This window comes from Bos indicus, chromosome 7 (genome assembly GCF_029378745.1).
Source record: "Bos indicus isolate NIAB-ARS_2022 breed Sahiwal x Tharparkar chromosome 7, NIAB-ARS_B.indTharparkar_mat_pri_1.0, whole genome shotgun sequence".
In the NCBI taxonomy this organism is placed as follows: Eukaryota; Metazoa; Chordata; class Mammalia; order Artiodactyla; family Bovidae; genus Bos; species Bos indicus.
The window spans coordinates 92,764,721-92,789,621 of record NC_091766.1 but is presented as its reverse complement, the minus strand read 5'-3'; the positions used below and the strand labels follow the sequence as shown (position 1 = coordinate 92,789,621).

The window sequence follows — 24,901 nt, the reverse complement described above, 5'->3', positions numbered from 1 at the left end:
GATTCCACATATACATGATATCATGTGGTATTAACCACAAAAAAGAATGAAATAATATTTGCAGCAATCTGGTAGCGAGTATCATACTAAGTGAAGTAAATCAGAAGGAGAAAGACTTTGCTTTAGGCCAAGTTAAGATTATTATAAAACCAGCATTGACTGTATAGCTTCTGACACAGCCAATATACACTTTACATCTGTGACCTTGGAATTTGTCTGTGGGTTACAGGGGGTAGAATTTTCTTCTACTAATATTAGAATTTGCACGTTGTAAAATTTTGTTCACGGCTTGTTTTGAATTCCCAGCTCTTTAGAATTTTCCTATTACTTGATTCTTAGAAGAGTTATGTTACGGTTGTGCTTATTGTTCTTGAAGTATCAGATCAGATCAGATCAGATCAGTCGCTCAGTCGTGTCCGACTCTTTGTGACCCCATGAATTGCAGCACACCAGGCCTCCCTGTCCATCACCAACTCCCGGAGTTCACTGAGACTCACGTCCATCGAGTCAGTGATGCCATCCAGCCATCTCATCCTCTGTCATCCCCTTCTGCTCCTGCCCCCAATCCCTCCCAGCATCAGAGTCTTTTCCAATGAGTCAACTCTTCGCATGAGGTGGCCAAAGTACTGGAGTTTCAGCTTTAGCATCATTCCTTCCAAAGAAATCCCAGGGCTGATCTCCTTCAGAATGGACTGGTTGGATCTCCTTGCAGTCCAAGGGACTCTCAAGAGTCTTCTCCAACACCACAGTTCAAAAGCATCAATTCTTCGGCGCTCAGCCTTCTTCACAGTCCAACTCACATCCATACATGACCACAAGAAAAACCATAGCCTTGACTAGACGAACCTTTGTTGGCAAAGTAATGTCTCTGCTTTTGAATATGCTATCTAGGTTGGTCATAACTTTCCTTCCAAGGAGTAAGCATCTTTTAATTTCATGGCTGCAGTCACCATCTGCAGTGATTTTGGAGCCCAGAAAAATAAAGTCTGACACTGTTTCCACTGTTTCCCCATCTGTTTCCCATGAAGTGATGGGACCGGATGCCATGATCTTCGTTTTCTGAATGTTGAGCTTTAAGCCAACTTTTTCACCCTCCACTTTCACTTTCATCAAGAGGCTTTTTAGTTCCTCTTCACTTTCTGCCATAAGGGTGGTGTCATCTGCATATCTGAGGTTATTGATATTTCTCCCGGCAATCTTGATTCCAGCTTGTGTTTCTTCCAGTCCAGCGTTTCTCATGATGTACTCTGCATATAAGTTAAATAAACAGGGTGACCATATACAGCCTTGACGTACTCCTTTTCCTATTTGGAACCAGTCTGTTGTTCCATGTCCAGTTCTAACTGGACTTGCTTCCTGACCTGCATATAGGTTTCTCAAGAGGCAGGTCAGGTGGTCTGGTATTCCCATTTCTTTCAGAATTTTCCATAGTTAATTGTGATCCACATAGTCAAAGGCTTTGGCATAGTCAGTAAAGCAGAAATAGATGTTTTTCTGGAACTCTCTTGCTTTTTCCATGATCCAGCAGATGTTGGCAATTTGATCTCTGGTTCCTCTTCCTTTTCTAAAACTAGCTTGAACATCAGGAAGTTCACGGTTCACATATTGCTGAAGCCTGGTTTGGAGAATTTTGAGCATTACTTTACTAGCGTGTGAGATGAGTGCAATTGTGCGGTAGTTTGAGCATTCTTTGGCATTGCCGTTCTTTGGGATTGGAATGAAAACTGACCTTTTCCAGTCCTGTGGCCACTGCTGAGTTTTCCAAATTTGCTGGCATATTGAGTGCAGCACTTTCACAGCAGCATCTTTCAGGATTTGGAATAGCTCAACTGGAATTCTATCACCTCCACTAGCTTGAAGTATAGTTAACGTTTATTGAGTTCTTTTGCTTAAGCATGTGAAGTAGATAAAGGCATAGTCCCTGTCTTCAGGGGGATAATAATTGATACTGTCTTTTGCCAATAATTTAACATATGGTATTTTCTTAATATAATGAATTTGTGTGATTTTATATTATTATATTAGGACATAAAAGAAAAAGAAAATATGCTTAGTTTTCTGTTGCTGTTCTTTACCTTTTGAGAAGATTCTTAGAATTATAATTTGAGCTCAGCCAAAATGATATTTTATTATTTTTTATTATACAAGTATGGCATTATAATGTGACATTTGTATACACTACAAAGTGATCACCACCATAAGTCTAGTTGCCCCTCTCATCCATTTCACCCACCTCTTCCCACTCACTTCCTCTCTTATAAACGCTAATCTGATTTCTGTATTTATTAGCTTGTTTTTATTTTATTTTGTTTTTTTTTTTCCGATTGCACATGAGTGAAGTAGTGTGATATTTGTCTTTCTCCATCTGACTTATTTCAGTTAGCATAATACTGTCAAGGACCACCCATGTTATTGCAAAGGGCTAGATTTCACTCTTTTTTTATGACTGATTAATTTTTCATTACACATAAACATGCATCACATCTTTTTCATTCATTCATGTATCATTGGGCACTTCAATTTCTTCCATATCTTTGCTATTATAAATAAGCTGTAATGAGCATAAGGGTACACACCTATTTTAGAACTAGTGTTTTCATGTTCTTTGGATAAATACCCAGAAGAGGAACAGCTGGGTCATATGGTAGTTCTATTATTAATTTTTTGAGGGATCTCCACTTTGTTTTAATACTATGTTATTCTTTATTTTTTATTGAATTACAATAAAATTGTAATTTGAATTTACAGTTGAATTACAATATTGTGTTAATTACTGCTGTACAACTCAGTGACTCAGTTATACATATATACACATTCTTTTTCGTATTCTTTTTGATTATGGTTTTCCACAGGATACTGAATATAGTTCCCTGCTCTATACAGGAGGGCTTTGTCGTCTCTTCATTCTGTATATACCAGTTTGCCTCTGCTAATCCCCAACTCCCAATCTAACCGTGTCCCATGCCCTCCCCTTCACAGCCATCAGTCTATTCTCTATATCCCTGACTCTATTTATGTTTCATAGATGGGTTCATTTGTGTCACAGTTTAGATTCTACGTATGAGTGATACCATATGGTAATTGTCTTTCTCTGTTTCGACTTATTTTACTTAGTATGTTAATCTCTAGTTGCATCCATGTTACTGCAAATGCCATTATTTCATTCTTTTTATATGGCTGAGTAGTATTACATTGCATATATGTGCCACATCTTCTTTATCCATTCACCTGTTGAAGTACATTTAGGTTGTTCCCATGTCTTGGGTATTGTAAACAGTGCTAATGTGAACATAGGGGTGCATGTAGCCTTTAGAATTACTGTTTTGTCTGGATATATGCCCAGGAGTGGAACTGCTGGATCGTATGGTAATTCTATTTTTAATTTTCTGAGAAACCTCCATACTGTTTTCTACAGTGGCTACACCAACTTACATTCCCACCAACAGTGTAAGAGGGTTCTCTTTTCTCCACACCCTCTTTAGCATTTGTTATTTGTAGACTTTTTAATTGTGGCCATTCTGACTGGCATGAGGCGTTAGCTCATTGTAGTTTTGGTTTGCATTTCTCTAATAACTAGTCATGTTGAGTATCTTTTCATGTGCCTGTTGGCCATCTGTATTTCTTCTTTGGAGAAGCATCTCTTTAGGTCTTCTGCACATTAAAAAATTTTTTTGTTGTTGTCAAGTTGTATGAACTGTTTGTATATTTTGGAAATTAAGCCTTTGTTGGTGCATCATTTACAAATATTTTCTCCCATTCTGTAGATTGTCTTTTCATTTTGTTTATGGTTCTTTTGCTGTGCAAAAGCTTGTGAGTTTGATTAGGTCCCATTTATTTATTCTTGTTTTTACTTCTATTGCCTGAGGAGTCTGATCTAAGAAAGCATTTGTACAATTTATGTCAGAGGATGTTTTGCCTGTGTTTTCTTCTAGGAGTTTTATGGTGTCATGTCTTATGTTTAAGCCTTTAAGCCATTTTTCCAAAGCAATCCTGAAGGAAAAGAACTAAGTAGGAGGCGTAGCCATCACAGGCAATACAGTACTATAAAGCTACAGTAATCAAAACAGCATGGCACAGAAACAGGCAAATGGATCGATGGAGCAGAATAGAGAGCTCAGAAATTAATCTACACACCTATGGTTAATTAATTTTTGACAAAGGAGGCAAGAATATACAATGGGAAAAAGACAGTTTCTTCAGCAAGTGATGTTGGGCAGGTTAGCTAGCTGCATATAAATGAAGTTAAAACACATTCTCTCACCATACACAAAAATAAGCTAAGAAAAATACTGTCATAGTATTTTGAATCAATAGAATATGGCATTAGCTAACTTTAAATAAGTTAAAAAATAAAACCTAAGAATTTTTCTTTATGCTCTGTTTATATTAAATATGCCAATCTGTCTAAATAAAATATAATTACATAATAATATTTTTTGAAAGGTGACCTCCATTTCCTTATTTGGCAAGAAGCAGATTCATTTTTTAAAGAAACTAAATTGCAAAGTCTATTTGAATTAACATTAGGACATATACTAAGTATGAAGGCAAAACATGTTTTTTTATAAATGTTTAGAAATATACATATGTTTGGTCTGGACCTCATGTTATCTTTAATATTATTTAATTTATTACAGCATTGAACATATTTTTATTTGTTGTTTTTCAGTCACTAAGTTGTGTCTGACTCTTTGCTACCCTGTGAACTGCAGCATGCAAGGCTTTCTTGTTCTCCACCATCTCCCTGAGTTTGCTCAAACTCATGTCCACTGAGTCAGTGATGCCATCCAACCATCTCATCCTCTGTTGCCCACTTCTCCTTTTGCCCTTAATCTTTCCCAGCATCAGGGTCTTTTCCCAGCATCATCACACTTTTATACTTCACCAAATTTTATTAAGAGTACTATAGAATAATTTACTATTTGGCATTCTCACAGGGAGAAGTGTGTTGTTGGTACATTTTCTAACAAATTTGACCAATGTAGATCCTGCTGGCTCAGTGGTAAAGAATCTGTATGCCAATAGAGGAGATGCAAGTTTGATTCCTGGGTCACAAAGATACCCCAGAGAAGGAAATGGCAACCCACTCAAGTGTTCCTACCTGCGAAATCCCACAGACAGAGGAGCCTGGCGGACTGTAGTCCATGGGGTTACAAAAGAATTGGACATGACTTAGCACCTAAACAACAACAACAACAACAGATGATAGCTACTTTAGGTGAAAAGGTTGACAAAAAAATACCACCACTCTCTCTGTAGTAGTTTCAGTCTTTTTTAGACTTAATTAATTTCTTTTTTTTGCCATGCTACATGGCTTGTAAGATCTTAGTTCTCCAACCAGGAATTGAACTTTGGCCATGGCAGTGAAAATGCCAAGTCTTGACCACTGGAATGCCAGGGAATTGTCTTTTATTTCTTAATATATAGATGTATAAGTGTCATTTAAGTATAAGTATTGGAAACAGTGTCAGACTTTATTTTTGGGGGCTCCAAAATCACTGCAGATGGTGATTGCAGCCATGAAATTAAAGGATGCTTACTCCTTGGAAGGAAAGTTATGACCAACCTAGATAGCATATTCAAAAGGAGAGTCATTACTTTGCCAACAAAGGTCCGTCTAATCAAGTCTATGGTTTTTCCAGTGGTCATGTATGGATGTGAAAGTTGGACTGTGAGGAAAGCTGAGCACCGAAGAATTGATGCTTTTGAACTGTGGTGTTGGAGAAGACTCTTGAGAGTCCCTTGGACTGCAAGGAGATCCAACCAGTCCATTCTGAAGGCGATCAGCCCTGGGTGTTCTTTGGAAGGAATGATGCTAAAGCTGAAACTCCAATATTTTGGCCACCTCATGTGAAGAGCTGACTCATTGGAAAAGACTCTGATGCTGGCAGGGATTGGAGGCAGGAGGAGAAGGGGATGACAGAGGATGAGATAGCTAGATGGCATCACCGACTCGATGCACATGAGTTTGGGTAAACTCCGGGAGTTGGTGATGGACAGGGAGGCCTGGTGTGCTGCGATTCATGGGGTCACAAAGAGTTGGACATGACTGAGCGACTGAACTAACTGATTGCAGTGAGCAGTGGAGGTATAATTTATATCTTGTGAAGAGTGTTTGCATGATATAACAAGATTCTTTTGAATTTTGGTAATCAGTTAAGTTTTGCATTATTTTAAAAAAGGCAAAAATACATCAGTAATACCTGATGGAAAGTTATAATGGATGATACCATACCATTAGAGTTAACCTGATGTCAGTCTAGGTTGTAAAGGTAGTTTGACATCTTAGCATGTCTGACAGTTTGTGACCCCATGGACTGTAGCCTGCCAGGCTCCTCTGTCGATGGGATTCTCCAGGCAAGACTATTGAAATGGGTTGCTTTGTCCTCCTCCAGGGGATCTTCCCAATTCAGGGATCAAACCCGGGTCTCCCGCATTGCAGGCAGATTCTTTACCAGCTGAGCCACCAGGGAAGCCCCATGGGATGCTATCATCCTCCAATGTAATGCTATATGTATAAAGGTACTATATAGGATGAAGATTGAATCATATCCCATTAGAATTTTTTGGCACCAGGTTGGTTTAGCTGCTAAATAGCACTTTTGCTATAAAGTTTAAAAATGAATAGGAAGAAATTATTTCTGATTTGCATTCTTTCTTCAGAATGTTTTCATCTTTAGTGACTTTCAAAGGAAAAAATCATGGTTTCCTTTAGTGGATGTGCTGTTTTGCTAGGGCTGCTGTAACAAAGCACCACAAATGAGGGTAGCTTAAGTAACAGTAACTTACTGTCTCTCAGTTCTGTAAGCTAGAAGACCAAGACTGAGATGTTGGCAGGGCTGGTTCTTCTGAGGGCCGTGAGGGAGAAAATCTATTCCATGCCTCTTCTGTAGCTTGTGATGGTGTGCTGGCAGTCTTTGGTGTTCTCTGACTTGTAGATGCATAAACCTGAACCTGGCCTTCGTCTTCATGTGGTATCCTCCCTGTGTATATTATTGTGTCAGTGTTCAAATTTCCTCTATTTATAAGGACATCAGTCATATTGAATTAGCGTTCACCCTAATGACCTCATTTTAACTTGATTATCTGCAAAAACCCTATTTCTAAATAAGGTTGCATTTGCAGGTACTGAGAGTTAGGATCTCAACATCTTGTAGGGGGCACAGTGCAACTCATAATAGTAAGCAATTTCTTCTGAGATAATAGATTTGAAAACTCTTTTGTAGTGGTTATATACATAAATTTTCAGTTTATTAAGTCATTGGTATAATTATATGCACATATATCCATAAATGAGTCATGTCTGAATATTTGTTTTAGAATAGGACTGATTTTGCACTAGCATTGTTTTTTTACTCACTAGTATCGTAGAAAATTGTAGGAAGAACAAAGTGAAAGTGAAGTCATTCAGTCGTGTCCAATTCTTTGTGACCCTGTGGACTGTAGCCCACCAGGCTCCTCCGTCCATGGGATTCTCCAGGCAAGAATCCTGGAGTGGGTTTCCATTTCCTTCTCCAGGGGATCTTCCCAACCCAGGTATCGAACCCTGGTCTTCTGCATTGCAGGCAGACCCTTTAACCTCTGAGCCACCAGGGAAGCCCAAACTGGGGAACTATTCAAGAAGGGTTTCAATAAATAATGTGATTGGATGTCACAGTGTGTGGGGCAGATAATGAGCTTTTGGTTATGCATATATAATATCATTATAGCTGTTGGTGACCATGCTAAAGCCTTTGATTGTGTGGATCACAACAAACTGTGGAAAATTCTTAAAGAGGTGGAAATACCAGATTGCTTTACTTGTCACCTGAGAAACCTATATGCAGGTCAAGAAGCAACAGTTAGAACTGGACATGGAACAATGGACTGGTTCAAAATTGAGAAAGGAGTACATCAAGGCTGTATATTGTCATCCTGCTTATTTAACTTATATGCAGAGTACATCATGAGAAATGCCAGGTTGGTTGAAGCACAAGCTGGAATCAAGATTGCTGGGAGAAATAGCAACAACCTTAGATAGACAAATGATACCGCTCTAATGACAGAAAGCAAAGAGGAACTAAAGAGCCTCTTGATGAGGGTGAATGCAAAGAGTGACAAAGCTGGCTTAAAACTCAACATACAAAAAATGAAGATCATGGCATCCAGTCCCATCACTTCATGGCAAATAGATGGGGAAAAATTGGAAGCAATGACACATTTTATTTTCTTGGGCTCCAGGTCACTGTGGATGGTGACTGCAGCCATGAAATTAAAAGATGCTTGCTCCTTGGAAGAAAAGCTGTGACAAACATAGATAGCATATTAAAAAGCAGAGATGTCATTTTGTTGACAAAGGTCCAGCTAGTCAAAGCTGTAGTTTTTCCAGTAGTCATGTACAGGTGTGAGAGCCGGACCATAAAGGAAACTGAGCACCGAAGAATTGATGCTTTTGAAATGTGGTATTGGAGAAGACTCTTGAGAGTCCCTTGGACTGCAAGGAAATCAAACCAGTCAATCCTAAAGGAAAACAGTCCTGAATATTCACTGGAAGGACTGATGCTGAAGCTGAAGCCCCAGTACTTTGACCACTTGATGTGAAGAGGTAGCCAAATAATTGAAAAAGACCCTGATGCTGGGAAAGATTGAGAGCAGGAGGAGAAGGGGGCAACAGGATGACATGGTTGGATGGCATCACTGACTCGATGGACATGAGTTTGAGCAAGCTCTGGGAATTGGTGATGGACAGGGAAGCCTAGCATGCTGCAGTCTATGGGGTTACAAAGAGTTAGACATGACTTAGCAACAGAACAACAACAAATGATGAGGTTAGGATTTAGATAGGCATTCAGGGTAAGAGGAAATTACAGAAGCAGAAAGGGAATGGGTTTATGTTCCCATGTAGGCGTGTGTATTTTATGTCTAGTGGGCTGTGGTCGTGAAGGGAGCCTTTGGAGTCAATTATGTTGTCAAGGAATCCTGGCACTGGCCATTTAGGGTTAATGCCAGTTGTAGCTTTTATGTTTCAAGAAATTGCCCTGAAATTTATTTTTAATTCTAGTGTGTGGGAAATTTTGAATATATCAGTAACAAGAAGAAAAGTATAACCTGTAATCCCAGTACCCTGAGCTAGTCATTATATTTTGGTATCTTGATATAATTTCTTTGAAATTCCTACTCTGCTGTTTGGTTGAGGTTATATCACATAAACAGTTTTCTAAAATAAGAATCTATAGTAGTCTCTAAATGCATATCTAAGTTTAAGGTCCGCTGGGTAACAAACCTAATGGTCACCCATGAACTAGGTCACCATAGTTTTCATAAACCATTAAAGTCAAGTCATCTTTGTCTCATAATTTGGTCCCATGCCTCTCTCGTCTTGTCTTCCCTCTGATGTTTCACACTGCTGCCAAGATCTTTTTAATGGTCACGTCATATTCTTGGCTTATCTCCTTTAGTCGGGACAGAGCTGTAGCCTTTTAGTATCATAAGGCATCTCTATGATCTTCCGTATGTCTTTTTTTCCCCTCATTTGCTACTTTTCCAAAGGCTTATCAAAATTCTCAATATATCGTGTACTCTTTTGCATATCGATAATTTTTCACTCTTTCTCTTGCTTAGAATGCCCTTTCTCTGTTTATCTTTCTGTTCAGCAGCTACTTATTTGTTAGTACTCATCTTACATGACATCTCCTCTCTAAAGCCTTTGTTCTAAGCCAGTTTTCCTCCCTTTTAGTATCTGTAGCACTTTCTATTAAACTTGTTATAAACTGATTTCAGTGTATTATAATGGCTATTTTCCATCTTTATCTTTCTTACTAGACTGAGTTATTTAAGGGCAGTGATCATTTACACTAATATCCATGGAAGTTAACATGGTACCTAGTAGGTGTTTGAGCAAAACATTTGTTGAATTAATAAATCATTTTATCTTTTCATCTCATACTGTCCTGCCAAGAATGATGGGTGTTCAGTTCAGTTCAGTTCAGTTGCTCAGTTGTGTCCGACTCTTTGCGACCCCATGAATTGCAGCACACCAGGCCTCCCTGTCCATCACCAACTCCTGGGGTTTACTCAGACTCACGTCCATCGAGTCAGTGATGCCATCCAGCCATCTCATCCTCTGTGGTCCCCTTCTCCTCCTGCCCCCAATCCCTCCCAGCATCAGAGTCTTTTCCAATGAGTCAACTCTTCGCATGAGGTGGCCAAAGTACTGGAGTTTCAGCTTTAGCATCATTCCTTCCAAAGAAATCCCAGGGCTGATCTCCTTCAGAATGGACTGGTTGGATCTCCTTGCAGTCCAAGGGATGGGTGTAGTTAGCATTAATGATGATTTTGTGGGTGACAGGTGGACAAGTAAGATAACTAGTTCAGTTCAATTTATCAAACATTTATTAAGCATTTAAAAATTGGAAGGTGCTCTGCTAGGCATTGTGAAAATGGGAACCACAATGAAAAGGAAGTTTAGGAGTTTGCAGCCTAATTCTCAATTTTGATGAGTTGGGTGAGAGATGATGGTAAGGAAAATAATGAAGAGGTGATAAGGAGAATGACCTTTTAAAACAGAATTGTGACTGGAAACAGTTTAGTCTGCTGCTGCTGCTGCTAAGTCACTTCAGTCGTGTCCGACTCTGTGCGACCCCATAGATGGCAGCCCACCAGGCTCCCCCGTCTCTGGGATTCTCCAGGCAAGAACACTGGAGTGGGTTGCCATTTCCTCCTCCAGTGCATGAAAGTGAAAGTGAAATCGCTCAGTCATGTCCGACTCCTAGTGGGTGACCTCATGGACTGCAGCCTACCAGGCTTCTCCGTCCATGGGATTTTCCAGGCAAGAATACTGGAGTGGGGTGCCATTGCCTTCTCTGACAGTTTAGTCTAGTGCCTTAGAATTAACAGTTTATTTGTTTACAGGTGGCAGTAGACCCCCATCACAGGTGGTAGCAAATTTTCTCAACATTCCTATTGAAATTTCCTTATCTCCATTTGCAGGAGGAGCCCCAGAGCCTCATCCCTGTGGTAGCTAACTTGTTCTGGTATGATGCTGTGCTCTTCTACTTCATGCTTCCTGTTCTAGCAGAGGACCTGGGTTGGAATTTAGCTGTTTATTATTGCAGGAACTATGTAGAAGTGGAAGTGGGGAATGTTTCAATAATACTGATATTATGATTTCTTTGAGATTGTGTACTATGCCTTGTTATTTTTATACTTGATACGGAACCCCGTATCAACCCCTCCAAATAGACTCAGAGGCTTCCCTGGTGGCTCAGAATCTGTTTGCAATGCAGGAGACCCAGGTTTGATCCCTGGGTCGGGAAGACACCGTGGAGAAGGAAATGGCAACCCACTCTAGTATTCTTGCCTGGAGAATTTCACAGACAGAGGATCCTGGCGGGCTACAGTCCATGGGGTTGCACAGGGTCGGACATGACTGAGCGACTAACACTGCTCATCATAGGTACTTAGCATCATGCTTTTGTTTAAATTGTATCCAGTTGTTAGCTGCTGCTTACTCATTTTTTTCTTTTTTTTTATTAAATTTAAAAAATTTTAATTTTTTGGCTACTTTGGCCATACTACGTGGCTTGTGGGATCTTAATTCCCTGACCAGGGAGCAAACCCACGACCCCTGCATTGGAAGCACAAAGTCTTCACCACTGGACCTCCAGGGAAGTTCTGCTTCTTACTGACTTTTAACAAATATTAATCTCTTACTTCCTTAAATAACAAAGAAGCCCATACATTAATTTTACTTTTACTATAAAGTATATCTTCAGCAATGTTTAGCTAGCTTCCTCAACTCTTATGAAGGAGATTCATCTGGCAACTGATTAAATTCCGTATCAGGAATATTTAATTACAAAACCTCTGTTCTGCATTAACATGAATGAACACTGAAGCTAGTAACGAAAGTACTTTTTCTTCATGAAAAGTAGAAGTATTTTTCAGGATTCTGGGAAATATTGAAATAATTTTGGTTGTAGTCATACTGTTTTTAATGCTATTGAGAATATTGCTAACATTAACAAAAATATTCTGTAATTTCCTCAGTTATTGCTACTGGTGATGAGGGATGTAAAGTTGGCATGCTTTCATGTTTTGAGCATTTTCATTATATACTTCGGGTTTTACATGTCAGATGCAATTTTTGTTGTAGTTAAGATGGCTGAGAACATTTTTACTTAGGGATAGAGGTCAGGCTGTGGTTATTTGTATTTTTAGGTCAGTGATATATAGAATACAATTAATGTATCAGAGTAAATGCATATGCAATTTTGTTTTTAAGTATTATACAGTACTTATATATTTTTGTGACTTCATTTTTAGTTCATCAAAATATAGTGGTTGGGACCAAGGCATAGGTTTCATTTCTATATTGATAATTTTATTTTGTTACTTTCTGTGACTATTGGTAACACTTATCTTGCAGATACAAGCTCTTATTCACCAGGGATCTTTGGCAAGAGAATGTCTGTATCAGAAAGTCTATCTTCACTGTGGAAAATCAGCTTGAAGCTCGTCTTTGTTGATGGTGAGTCAGTGTCATCTTCATACAGGAAAGATCATACTAGCATTATTTTATATTTTCAGTGTTATCAAACAACTATTTGGTTTAAACTTTTTTTTGAGACAGTATTTTGGGGGTGACAGAGGCTGAGATGGTTGAATGACATAACCGACTCAAGGGACTAGAAAGTGAAAGTCGCTCAGTCATGTAGGACTCTGTGACTCCATGGACTATACAATCCATGGAATTCTCCAGGCCAGAATGCTGGAGTGGGGAGCTGTTCCCTTCTCCAGGGGATCTTCCCAATCCAAGGATCGAACCCAGGTCTCCTGCATCGCAGGTGGATTCTTTACCAGCTGAGCCACCAGGGAAGCCCCAATGGATTTGAGTTTGAGCAAACTCCTGGAGATGGTGAAGGACAGGGAAGCCTAGCATGCTGCAGTCCATGAAATTGCAGAGCTGGACATGACTGAGTGACTAAACAACAACATTAGAATGTTAAACCATAGTGCTTCATTACTTGTGTCTAAAGGATTGCATAAAATTGGAATGGAAGTAATAATTTTCTATTTATGAATATACCTAATAAAAGTAGTTTGATTACCTTCTTTCTCTCACCTCTGTTCTTGTTTCTATATAACACATGGTAACACGACTGAAGCGACTTAGCAGCAGCAGCAGCAGCTGACTTATAATTCATGACTTTTATTTGAATAAATATGGGTAGAATAGAACCACCTGTATTACATGCCTATTTTAAAATATATTACTGAGGTTTAGGAAATTTCAGAATAATTGCAATATAATTGTAAAGATTTTTTTCCATTTTCAAATATATAGATTATGATTTTTCAATGGGTACCTGATGTTAATGCTTGCCGCATGTTTTCTATCTCAGAAACACAGTGAATGACTACATATGTATGTTTAATATTATCACAAGAATTAGTAGTGTATAGAAATCTGTAGTTCAGGTTGATATCATTTAATGCATATTTAATAATCATAACTTCATTTTACTATAGTAATTACATTTTTGACTTGACCCAAATATACCTAATCTTGAGTATAAGCAAGAGAGTTCCAGAAAAACATCTATTTCTGCTTTATTGACTATGCCAAAGCCTTTGACTGTGTGGATCACAATAAACTGTGGAAAATTCTTCAAGAGATGGGAATACCAGACCACCTGACCTGCCTCTTGAGAAACCTATATGCAGGTCAGGAAGCAACAGTTAGAACTGGACATGGAACAACAGATTGGTTCCAAATAGGAAAAGGAGTACGTCAAGGCTGTATATTGTCACCCTGCTTATTTAACTTCTATGCAGAGTACATCATGAGAACCGCTGGGCTGGAAGAAGCACAAGCTGGAATCAAGATTGCTGGAAGAATAACCTCAGAATATCAATAACCTCAGATATGCAGATGACACCACCCTTATGGCAGAAATTGAAGAGGAACTAAAAAGCCTCTTGACGAAAGTGAAGAGGAGAGTGAAAAAGTTGGCTTAAAGCTCAACATTCAGAAGACGAAGATCATGGCATCTGGTCCCATCACTTCATGGTAAATAGATAGGGAAACAATGGAAACTGTGAGAGACTTTATTTTCTTGGACTCCAAAATCACTGCAGATGGTGACTGCAGCCATGAAATTAAAAGACGCTTACTCCTTGGAAGGAAAGTTATGACCAACCTAGATAGCATATTGAAAAGCAGAGACATTACTTTGCCAACAAAGGTTCGTCTAGTCAAGGCTATGGTTTTTCCTGTGGTCATGTATGGATGTGAGAGTTGGACTGTGAAGAAAGCTGAGCACCGAAGAATTGATGCTTCTGAACTGTGGTGTTGGAGAAGACTCTTGAGAGTCCCTAGGACTTCAAGGAGATCCAACCAGTCCATTCTAAAGGCGATCAGCCCTGGGTGTTCTTTGGAAGGAATGATGCTAAAGCTGAAACTCCAGTACTTTGGCCACCTCATGCGAAGAGTTGACTCATTGGAAAAGACTCTGATGCTGGGAGAGATTGGGGGCAGGAGGAGAAGGGGACGACAGAGGATGAGATGGCTGGATGGCATCACCGACTCGATGGACGTGAGTTTGAGTGAACTCTGGGAGTTGGTGATGGGCAGGGAGGCCTGGCGTGCTGCGATTCATGGGGTTGCAAAGAGTCGGACACGGCTGAGCGACTGAACTGAACTGAACTGAGTATATGTATAAGTAACTTGATACAGTTACCATGTTGCTTTGGCCCTCTATTCTAGTTATTTTCATTTGAGTCAGCTCTATTGTCAGACTGTCAAAGTAAATTTTCTTTTACAGTCTTGCTTTATTAGTATTCTACTTCTTTGTTGCTTTATTGTTATTCTCTTTTTGTTGTTGTTGTTGTTGTTTTTTCAGGTTATAAACAAATCTCAAGATCGGAGACTGTTAGGACTGATGCTCACCGAAGTCAAAGAAAGACCTCACTCTAGGGAGAAGATCCTTATACTACAGGTACATGTCATTATGTGATTATAACCAGCCTCATCATCTATACTAAATCTTTTAGTAAGAGGCAATGAAATTCAAAAAAGGAATGACATGACACTGTATTTGGAAAAAAGATTTGACTGTAGTTTTCCTTTTCCTGAAAGAGGCTCCCAATAGTCCTATAGTGATTGGACTCACCCTTCCCATGCTCTGGAAGTAATTAAGTATAATTTGATGCATTTTTCAAAACCTTTTTCCTTTAAAACATTGTTTTTAGATGATTTTCTCATATTATTATTTTCACATTAAGCCTACATCAAATATTTTCAGTTGGACTAGACTTTCGTAATTTCTTTAATAGTCTATGCAAATAAACCAAATTTTTTTAGTGTATAAATGAGTTTATCATAACTAGAATAATTTCTATTCTATCTATAATAATAAGATACTATTTATTGAATAATTAATGTTTGCTCAGCCCTGTGCTAAGTACTTTCTCTACTCATTGTGTCTTCATAACAGTGTTGTGGGACAGAAATAATTATCCCAGGCTTATAGATAAGGCAACTAAGACTCAAAGAGGTTAATAATTTGTATAAAGTGAAGTGAAGTCACTCAGTCCTGTCTGACTCTTTGCGACCCCACGGACTGTAGCCTGTTGGTCTCCTCCATCCATGGGACTTTCCAGGCAAAAGTACTGGAGTGGGTTGCCATTTCCTTCTCCAGGGTATAAGATTGTGGCTAATCCAGGATTCCAACCCTGGACTCTGACCTCAGAGTTCCTGTTTATAAATGCTGCATTAAGCTACATGAAGCTTTTACATATGCAATTCAGGACTGGGGTACTTTATTTTTGAAACATAGTCTGGCTAGTTCATAGTGATTTTGTACTACTGATTGAAGTACACCAAAATGTGTCTATGTTAAACATTTGCTATCATAACTTTAAATGGACATAACGTTTGAAAGTCAATATATTATCCGTGTTGTATGTGTATGTATATACATATATCACATGTATGACTTCTCTAAGTAGAATCTTGATATGCTTCCTTGGTAAACTTGGTATATTTTTAGTGTTTGCCACACTCTTCAGAATTGCTGTTCAATTCACAAGTCTGCTAGAGGCTGAGACCCTTGTTTTGGGAGATTATTTACATATGAATATAAAATAAGTAGGCCAAAATAGTGGTATTAGTTCTCTATAAGCTACATAATAAAATGTAAAATGTTAATTTGACCATTGTGAAGGAAGCCAAATGCATAAATTGTTTAGACATTATGGAAACCTATGGCCCTGTGATTTTTATGCTTAAAGTTCTTCAAAAGTTTCTATTGTTTGTAAGACATATATTGTGTTAGTGTACAAATAGAACTTTTGTTATTGATCTGTTACATACTACTTCAGGCTTACTTCAGGCTTACTTCAGGCTTACTTCAGGCTTACTTCTGGCAGCCTTCTTCCTCACCACCCAACTTCATATATATTCTTTACATGTCAACTTCAGTTAAACTGAGTAGCTTGTGGTCACCCTATGGTAATTTGCTATTTGGCACTTCTTTATTAATATTCTCCTTCTTACCATTATGATCTTTTCTCCTTGCTTCCTGGTGAATAGTGACTTTTCATATAAGATTCAACTTTGTTATCTGTCTCAAGCTTTTTGTGACTCCTGACCTGTCATTGTACCTTACATTCTTTGAGTCTTTCCAGTACATAGATCTATTCTAGAACCTTTATTTTATTTGTTTTCCTGTATGAATCTTTCTAACTAGATTATGGGTCTCTCAAGGGTGAGTACAAAGGCTGTGTGTCTGATTCATTTTTACATCCCCCGTTTTTAGCACAGTATCTGACACATGCTGCTGCTGCTGCTGCTAAGTCGCTTAAGTCGTGTCCGACTCTGTGCGACCCCATAGATGGCAGCCCACCAGGCTCTGCTGTCCCTGAGATTCTCCAGGCAAGAACACTGGAGTGGGTTGCCATTTCCTTCTCCAATGCATTAAAGTGAAAAGTGAAAGTGAAGTTGCTCAGTCGTGCCCGACTCTTAGTGACCCCATGGACTGCAGCCTACCAGGCTCCTCCATCCATGGGAATTTCCAGGCAAGAGTACTTCAGTGGGGTGCCATTGCCTTCTCCATCTGACGCATAATGGACGCTTAATAAGCATTTGTTGAATGAATGGTTAATCTCTGTAGGAAAGGGAAGATGATTCTCACAGTTGGTGTGATAATGGTGATAAATTGAATTCCAAAGAAGAGTGCTGCTATACTTTTCAGGGACTATCCAGAATGAAAACCAGTGTCTTTCCTGAGGTCTCACCGTAATTGTCCTTGCTTCTTGGAGTCAGTATAGTGTATGCATGGAATTTTGTTATCTTGAGCATTTATTATTGGAAATTAATCCACAAAATGTAAATAGTTGAATTTTTCATAAGTATTAGATTTCAATAATGGGTAGAATAGGTCTTGACTTAAGGACTTATTACTTATAAGGAGAGCCACGGGTGGTCTGGTGTTGTAATCAGTCTAAATTTGGATAAAGACTTTTTTGCTTGAAAATTATGAAAAATACAACAAAGAATGAGCCTATTTGTTATCACATTTACAGTTTTATTTGCTTTACAACTGGGTAGTTCTTCTGTTATGCCATCTTCATAACATGCTAATAATAGCCAATATTATCAGAGTGACAAATTCTTACATAATTTAGTATTTTTACATTTTGAAAAACACTAATTTATCATATTACCCCTTTAGTAATATGCCAAGCTGTAAGTTGGTTTATATTTTTTATATTTGTAATTTAATAAGATTATACTAATAACTATAGATATATCTATTATATACTTTAATATGACTGTATATTATAATAATTAATATTATATTATGTATCAGTTCAGTTCAGTTCAGTAGCTCAGTTGTGTCCGATATTTAGCAATAAATATATATTATTTAATAACATATGTTAGAGGGCAAAAGTTCTTTGGCCATCAGCTTATGTTATAGTTTTAACTGAGGAAATAGTATGCGATGAAGATATTAAAGGAGGTTTAAGGCTTCTGATATTAACAAAATTCTGTTAAATGATTTTAGACTATATAGAAACAACTTGAGAAAGTATTCTGAACTACAATAAGCTATCCAGAAATAGCATAGTCACAAAATAATTTAAATAAAATAAGGCAAGTGTTGAGGGAGTTGGAAGATAATGAAATTTTCTGTGCTAAAGCTATAATCACTAAGACTTTTAATTTTGTAGGGAGACATTAAATACTCTGGTCATTCAACTTGTGTATCCTTTAGCCTATTTAATAGTCAAAAACTTCTAAGTAAATATGTACGATTTAATTTGTGCTGCTGAGAAACAGCGATCAAAAATGGCAATAAAAGTCACATAATGAAATAAGAATACTAAAAAAAAAATCCAGGGATTTTACTGTGGCTCATTATTCATTCCATTTCTGGCAGCCTTCATGATTACAAATCACTTGATTGACTAACTAGACATTCTCAAAGTGAATTATGAATCAGGTTCATTTTTCCTGGTTGATAGTTGGCACATGCTGTAACTCATACTTTGTGATATATCAAATTCTTGTAACAGTAATAAGAGATATAATCAACTCTTTACTTCAGGAAAACTAAATTACCTTTTCAAAAAATGAAATGCAGTTGCTAACATTTTAACAACACAATGTAATTCCCGCTTCTGTATCCCAGGGTGGAAATCACAGTGATGACGTTATTTTTCAGATAAAAAAAAATCTTTAGAATGATTTTCCATCAGGCATAAAACTCCTATTGATATCAGTCCCCCATAGGCTGCTTGGGCAGTTGCCTGAGCCTAGGTTGCAGAAAACAACAGTTACATTTCTTTCTTAGTATTTAAAAAATGCATGTTGGAGGAATTGTATATTTTTGTACAATTCCTTTGTAGGAAATGTGTTTTCCCCTAAATACCTAATTCATAATGAAGCAATGATATTGCAGACTGTAAAATGTGAAGCATTTTAATGCTTATTAATAGGTCTCTTTTTGAGTAGGGAAAAGTGACCTGAATCTTGAATCTTTTCATTTGTAAAACGAAATAAAGGGGTCAATTCTGCTTTCAAATGTATTCTGTTTTCTTTTGACTTAGAGTTCTTCATGCATAACTACACTGGGAATTGAATGGTGGAAAATTCCTGTAGTATAATTGCATTTCCTTTGATTCTATCCACCCAAGCAATTGAAAAATAAAATGGATGCTCCATAATGTGATATATTCAAAATTTGAGAATTTTGCACAAAATTCAGTCATTGCCATAGTAAAAATATGGTTCCTTCATTGAAAACTCTGAGGCTTGAGAATGTAGGACCTCAATTGCTTAACAGTATTATTATGAGATTCTCTTACTAATAAAAATATTATATATGATAAAGTAATTCTTTGTTGCTTATAAAGGCAAAATCAAAGTTAATGGGAGCTTTGCACATAGAAGGGTCATGGAATTGTACTGTCATAATTTCTCTCTATGTAAATGCACAGTAATTAATATCTTAAGAGTTCCAATGCCTTTTAACTTTCTTTGCTTTCTTTTATGAATAAGATTTATTTAAATTAGAACTAAAAATTGTTTTATTGCTGTTTCATTGCCTTTAAAAATGTTTTACAAAAGTTTTTTTTCTGAATAAAGTCTTACACTATATTAATTTATGTGGAAAGGTGGATAGTAACTTATAATTACGTATAATTTTATAAACATAGCTATCATCTTTTAGTTTTAATGTTGTGTTACTCTAGAATTGTCTGCAGTTCTTGAATTTATGCTTTAGTCACCTTGAAATTTAATTTTTGTCCCCTAACACCATTAATTATGTGCTTAGTAGTTAAAATTGCTATTAAACATCTTTTATGGGATTAAAATTTTATTCCTGATTAGGCAATGAATTATATATTTAATCAATTATTCATTTAAAAATTATGACCAAAAGATTAATTCTCCAAAGATGTTTTTAACAATATAAACCATCCTAGTAGAATTGAAATTGCAGAATTAGTAATTAGAAATGAGAAGACAAAGGATCAACTTATTAATTTTATCAGTAGAGAAACAAACTTTAAATCTTTTATGATTTTGGCAGATTTTGTGTAATGACCATAAACTAAAGTGGGACCATAAAATACTGTCATTTTCCAGCCTGGCTCAGTGCTTTTTACCTCTGTGACATAGCTGTACATTTGAAATCTAGAAACATTTATTGTACTTCTTTAGGTATATTGAGGTAAGCAATAGATGGTAAAATGGGCTTTTGTTGCTGTGACCTGGCTATAAGACTTGGGAATAGAAGAAGACTAGCATGGAAAGGAGGACACAAGAACATTTTTTAAAGTCACAGAAATGGGCTGAATTATTTTAATCATTTGTTTATGTTGACTAAGTAAAATAGATTTCTAGATTGTCTACATTTTGTGATATATAAACCTGATTGCTTCTATTAATTGATTCACTTGAAAAATTTAGCATTAGTAGAGTGAGAGAGAATGGAAGTGTCTGTAAATTATGGGAAAACTGAAGCAAAATATATAAGAATAAATTTCTGGTATTTACATTTCTAGGTGAGTATTTAACAGGGTCAGAATGTTCAGTGTAAATAAAATATGCCAAAGGCTTTTGTTCCAGTTTACACTTTAACCCTTGACATTTAATCTCCATCTCTTTTATCACTAAATGTACATATAGGAAAGTAAAATTTGCATTTTTGTAACATGTTCCAAGTGTCTCATATTATATAAATATATATTGCATTTCTCAATATCAACATTACATTGGTATACCTTTTCTAGTTTTGTACAATAAAAGTAGCAGTTTTATCCTAATGATATAAAGTGAATCTTTAAGTAGCATCTGGTGTATTAAAATATATGGCCCTTTTGAATATTTTTGGTTAAATCCATCCTTGGCATAGATTTGATAAGCTCTTTATTTCTCTCATGTAGGTATATGCTAAGGAGTGGAACTAAGGATTAATAGGTGTGGAGTACATGTGTTCCCCATCCTGAATCTCCTCCCACCTCCCTTGGCGGGTTCATGTCAATGTATGGCAAAACCAATACAATATTGTAAAGTAATTAGCCTCCAATTAAAATAAATAAATTAAAAAAACCCAACCAACCAACCACACAAATAAAAAATAGGTGTGGAGTACACAATTATATCTTACTTTTTATTATATGAACACTAATAGGGTATTAGTGCATGTTGTATGATTTTAAGTCTTATGCTATTAATGTGATGGATAATCTATAAAAGGATTTTTAAAGAAATTCCTTTCTACTGGATTTAATGATATATGGTTAAAAAATAGTACATGGTTTTGATACTGAGAAATCTCTATCTTATTATGCAAAAATATTCAAGGGACTTGAATTTTAAAGATGATAGATGCTGGTTGGAATCAGTACTTTAGCATTGATATCAAAGAAGAATAGAAAAGACACATATTGTTTTAGTTAAAACTATAGGTTGAAAGCAACACACAATATTATTTTTGGTGTATTCTACTTTTCATGTTGACTTAGTACTTTAAAGCCTCAAACAAATCATTCAATTCAGTGGTGTATTAGTCAGGGCTCCCCAGAGAAACAGAACCAATAGATATATGTATAATATACATATACACACATGCATTTATGATTTATTTTAAGAAAGTGGCTCACTTGATTGAGGGGACTGTCAAGTCTAAATTCTGTAGGGCAAGTTTGCAGAAGATAGGGAGAAGATAATGCTGCAGTCTGGAGGAAGAATCTTCTTGCCTGGGACCTTCAATTTTTGCTCTTAAGGCCTTCAACTCATGGTTTGAGGCTCACCCAAGTTACTGAGGATAATTTCTGTTACCTAAAGTCAGCTGATTGGAGATAGTAACAATATTTACAGAATACCTACTTAGTAACACCTAACTTAGTGTTTGATTATCAGTTCAGTTCAGTCGCTCAGTTGTGTCCAACTCTTTTTGACCCCATGGACTGCAGCATGCCAGGCTTCCCTGTCCATCACCAACTCCTGGAGTGTTGCTCAAACTCATATCTGTTGAGTCGGTGATGCTATCCAACTATCTCATCCTCTGTCATCCCCTTCTCCTCTTGTCTTCAATCTTTCCCAGCATTAGGGTCTTTTCTATTGAGTCAGTTCTTTGAATCAGGTGGCCAATGTATTGGAGTTTCAGCTTCAACATCAGTCTTTCCAACGAATATTCAGGACTGATTTCCTTTAGGATTGACTGGTTTGGTCTCCTTGCAGTCCAAGGGACTCTCAAGAGTCTTCTCTAACACCACAGTTCAAAAACATCAATTCTTCGATGCTCAGCTTTTTTTTATAGTCCAACTCTCATATCCATACATGACTACTGGAAAAACCATAGCTTTGACTAGACAGACCTTTGTTGGCAGGGTAATATATCTGCTTTTTAATATGCTGTCTAGGTTGGTCATAGCTTTTCTTCCAAGGAGCAAGCGTCTTTTAATTTTATGGCTGCAGTCACCATCTGCAGTGATTTTAGAGACTCCAAAAATAAAGTCTCTCACTGTTTCCATTGTTTCCTCATCTATAACTGGGTATTATAGCATAGCCAAGTTGACACATAAAATTAGCCATCAGAGTTGGTCATTTAAAAAACCTGTTTATGTCACAAGTCACAGAAATGCATAGAGTCAAACCATCACTGCAAAATATATTAGACAACGTTCTTGAAATGAAAACTATCAATTCCAGAGATAATAGCTGATACCCATTTTTTGATTAACAAATATCGAGTGCTCTGAATGTGTCTATACTGGGAAAGAATGGCATGGAAAACCATGAATGGACTCTACCCTTATGTAGTTTACTGGTTAATGTTGATGCTTGGGAAAAAGGCAAAAAGTGGTTGTTAACCCAACGATGAACCCACTTGACAAAAGCCCAGTTTTCCTTTGACTTGCCTTATGTAAATGTATATACACAAACCTTATGATTTGTGTACAATAGTCAACTTTCTCTTCATTTATATTACTTCCATATTGTTCATATTTTAGTTCATTGGTACTGTGGAGCTGACTATTCTTTAAGCACCATACACTTTGATCTATAAGTAGAAACTCCTCTCTGTATCAATTTACATTGCCCCTATGTTTATGATTATGTGCTATAATAATAATAATAACTTTTTTAAAATTGAGAATTTATTATATGCCAGATACTTTATAAAACATCTCTCTAGTTCCTTCATTCATACTTCTGTTTTAGAGATGAGGAAATTGATTTCAGAAAGGTAAGTAACTTGCCAGGTTTGTACAGACTGTAGGTGATGAAACATGTTTTTGCTGTTCAGTTGCTAAGTTGTGTCTGACTCTTTTTGACCCCATGGACTGCAGCACGCCAGGCTCTCCTGTTCTTCAATATCTCCCGGAGTTTACTCTGATTCATGTCTACTGAGTCGGTGATTCCACCCAAACACCTCATCCTCTGTTGTCTCCCTTTTGCCTTCAGTCTTTCCCAGCATCAGGGTCTTTTGCAATGAATCAGCTCTTTGCATCAGGTGGCCAAAGTATTAGAGCTTCAGCTTCAGCATCAGTCCTTCCAATGAATATTCAGGGTTGATTTCCTTTAGGATTGACTGGTTTGATCTCTTTGTAGTCCAGGGGAATCTCAAGAGTCTTCTCTAGCACCACAATTCAAAAACATCAGTTCTTTGACACTCAGCTTTCTCTATGGTCCAACTCTTACATGTGTACATGACTACTGGAAAAATCATAGCTTTGATTATATGGACCTTTGTTGGCAAAGTGATGTCTCTGCTTTTTAATATGCTGTCCAGGTTGGCCATAGCTTTTCTCCCAAGTAGCAAGCATCTTTTAATTTCATGGCTGCAGTCACTGTCCACAGTGATTTTGAAGCCTAAGAAAATAAAATCTGTCACTATTTCCACTTTTCCCCCATCTATTTGCCATGAAGTGATGGGACAGGATGTAATGATCTCAGTTTTTTGAATGTTGAGTTTTAAGCCAGCTTTTTCACACTCCTCACTCACCCTCATCAAAAGGCTCTTTAGTCCCTCTTTGCTTTCTGCCTTCTGCCATTAGAGTGCTATCATCTGCATATCTCAGGTTGTTGATATTTCTCTCATCAATCTTGAATCCACTTACTGATTCATCCAGCCTGGCATGGAACATGTCTGAAATTCAGTTCTGAATATGAGGCCCACGTTTTTCTCCTATTGTACCCAAGTTATCTTTGTATGAAGCTTCTTAGGTTGGCTACTGGATCTCTTGGAACAGCCTATATAATTATATATTTCTCAGAATATAAGGATCTCTGTTCATTTTCATTATACTTTAGGGCTAAATGAAAATTTGTGTGTTCTACTGAATATACAATTTTTGGTAGGTAGGTGACTAAAATGTGCTATTTCCCTTTTTGCCTTGGATGCCTATTAGCTCAAGTTTTAATACTGATACTACTTACTTTTAGTAATTTCCTCATGTGTGGTTGCTTATTTAACTGTGTTCTTGTTGCTGTTTAGTCGCTACGTCATGTTCAACTTTTGTGACCCCATGGACTGTAGCCCACCAGACTCCTCTGTCCATGGGATTTCCTAGGCAAGAATACTGGAGTGGGTTGCCATTTCCTTCTCCAGGGGATCTTTGACTCAGGGATTGAACCCACATCTCTTGTGTTGGCAGGCGAATTCTTTACCCCTGAATTTGTTCATGTAATTATTGAGCTTCCTTTGTCTTTAATTTTATATTAACCTGTTTTATAAAATTTTTTCAATTATAAATCAGCACAGTCTTTTTAAAAGGGAGGTAGGGATTATAGATAGATGAAAATGAATACAGAACAGTTGTGTATTATTCTGTAATCTGATTGCTTTTTTCCCACTGTTGTGTCTATATACTTAAAATAGTAGATAACACATAGTAGATG

General features: G+C 37.2%; 1 long non-coding RNA gene across 7 annotated transcripts in view; it reads left to right on the top strand.

The window, feature by feature from the left end:
* Positions 1 to 24,901, top strand: part of LOC139184233 (uncharacterized) — a 160,093-nt gene that overhangs the window by 19,483 nt on the left and 115,709 nt on the right. For 4 of the 7 annotated variants that reach the window (XR_011567814.1, XR_011567817.1, XR_011567818.1 and 1 more), the window contains 2 exons: positions 12,407 to 12,508; positions 14,883 to 14,978. This is a non-coding gene — a long non-coding RNA (uncharacterized lncRNA). Of the gene's footprint in view, positions 1 to 10,968; positions 11,013 to 12,406; positions 12,509 to 14,882; positions 14,979 to 24,901 lie in introns of all 7 variants that reach the window. The other 3 variants (XR_011567815.1, XR_011567813.1, XR_011567816.1) reach the window with 1 other exon arrangement.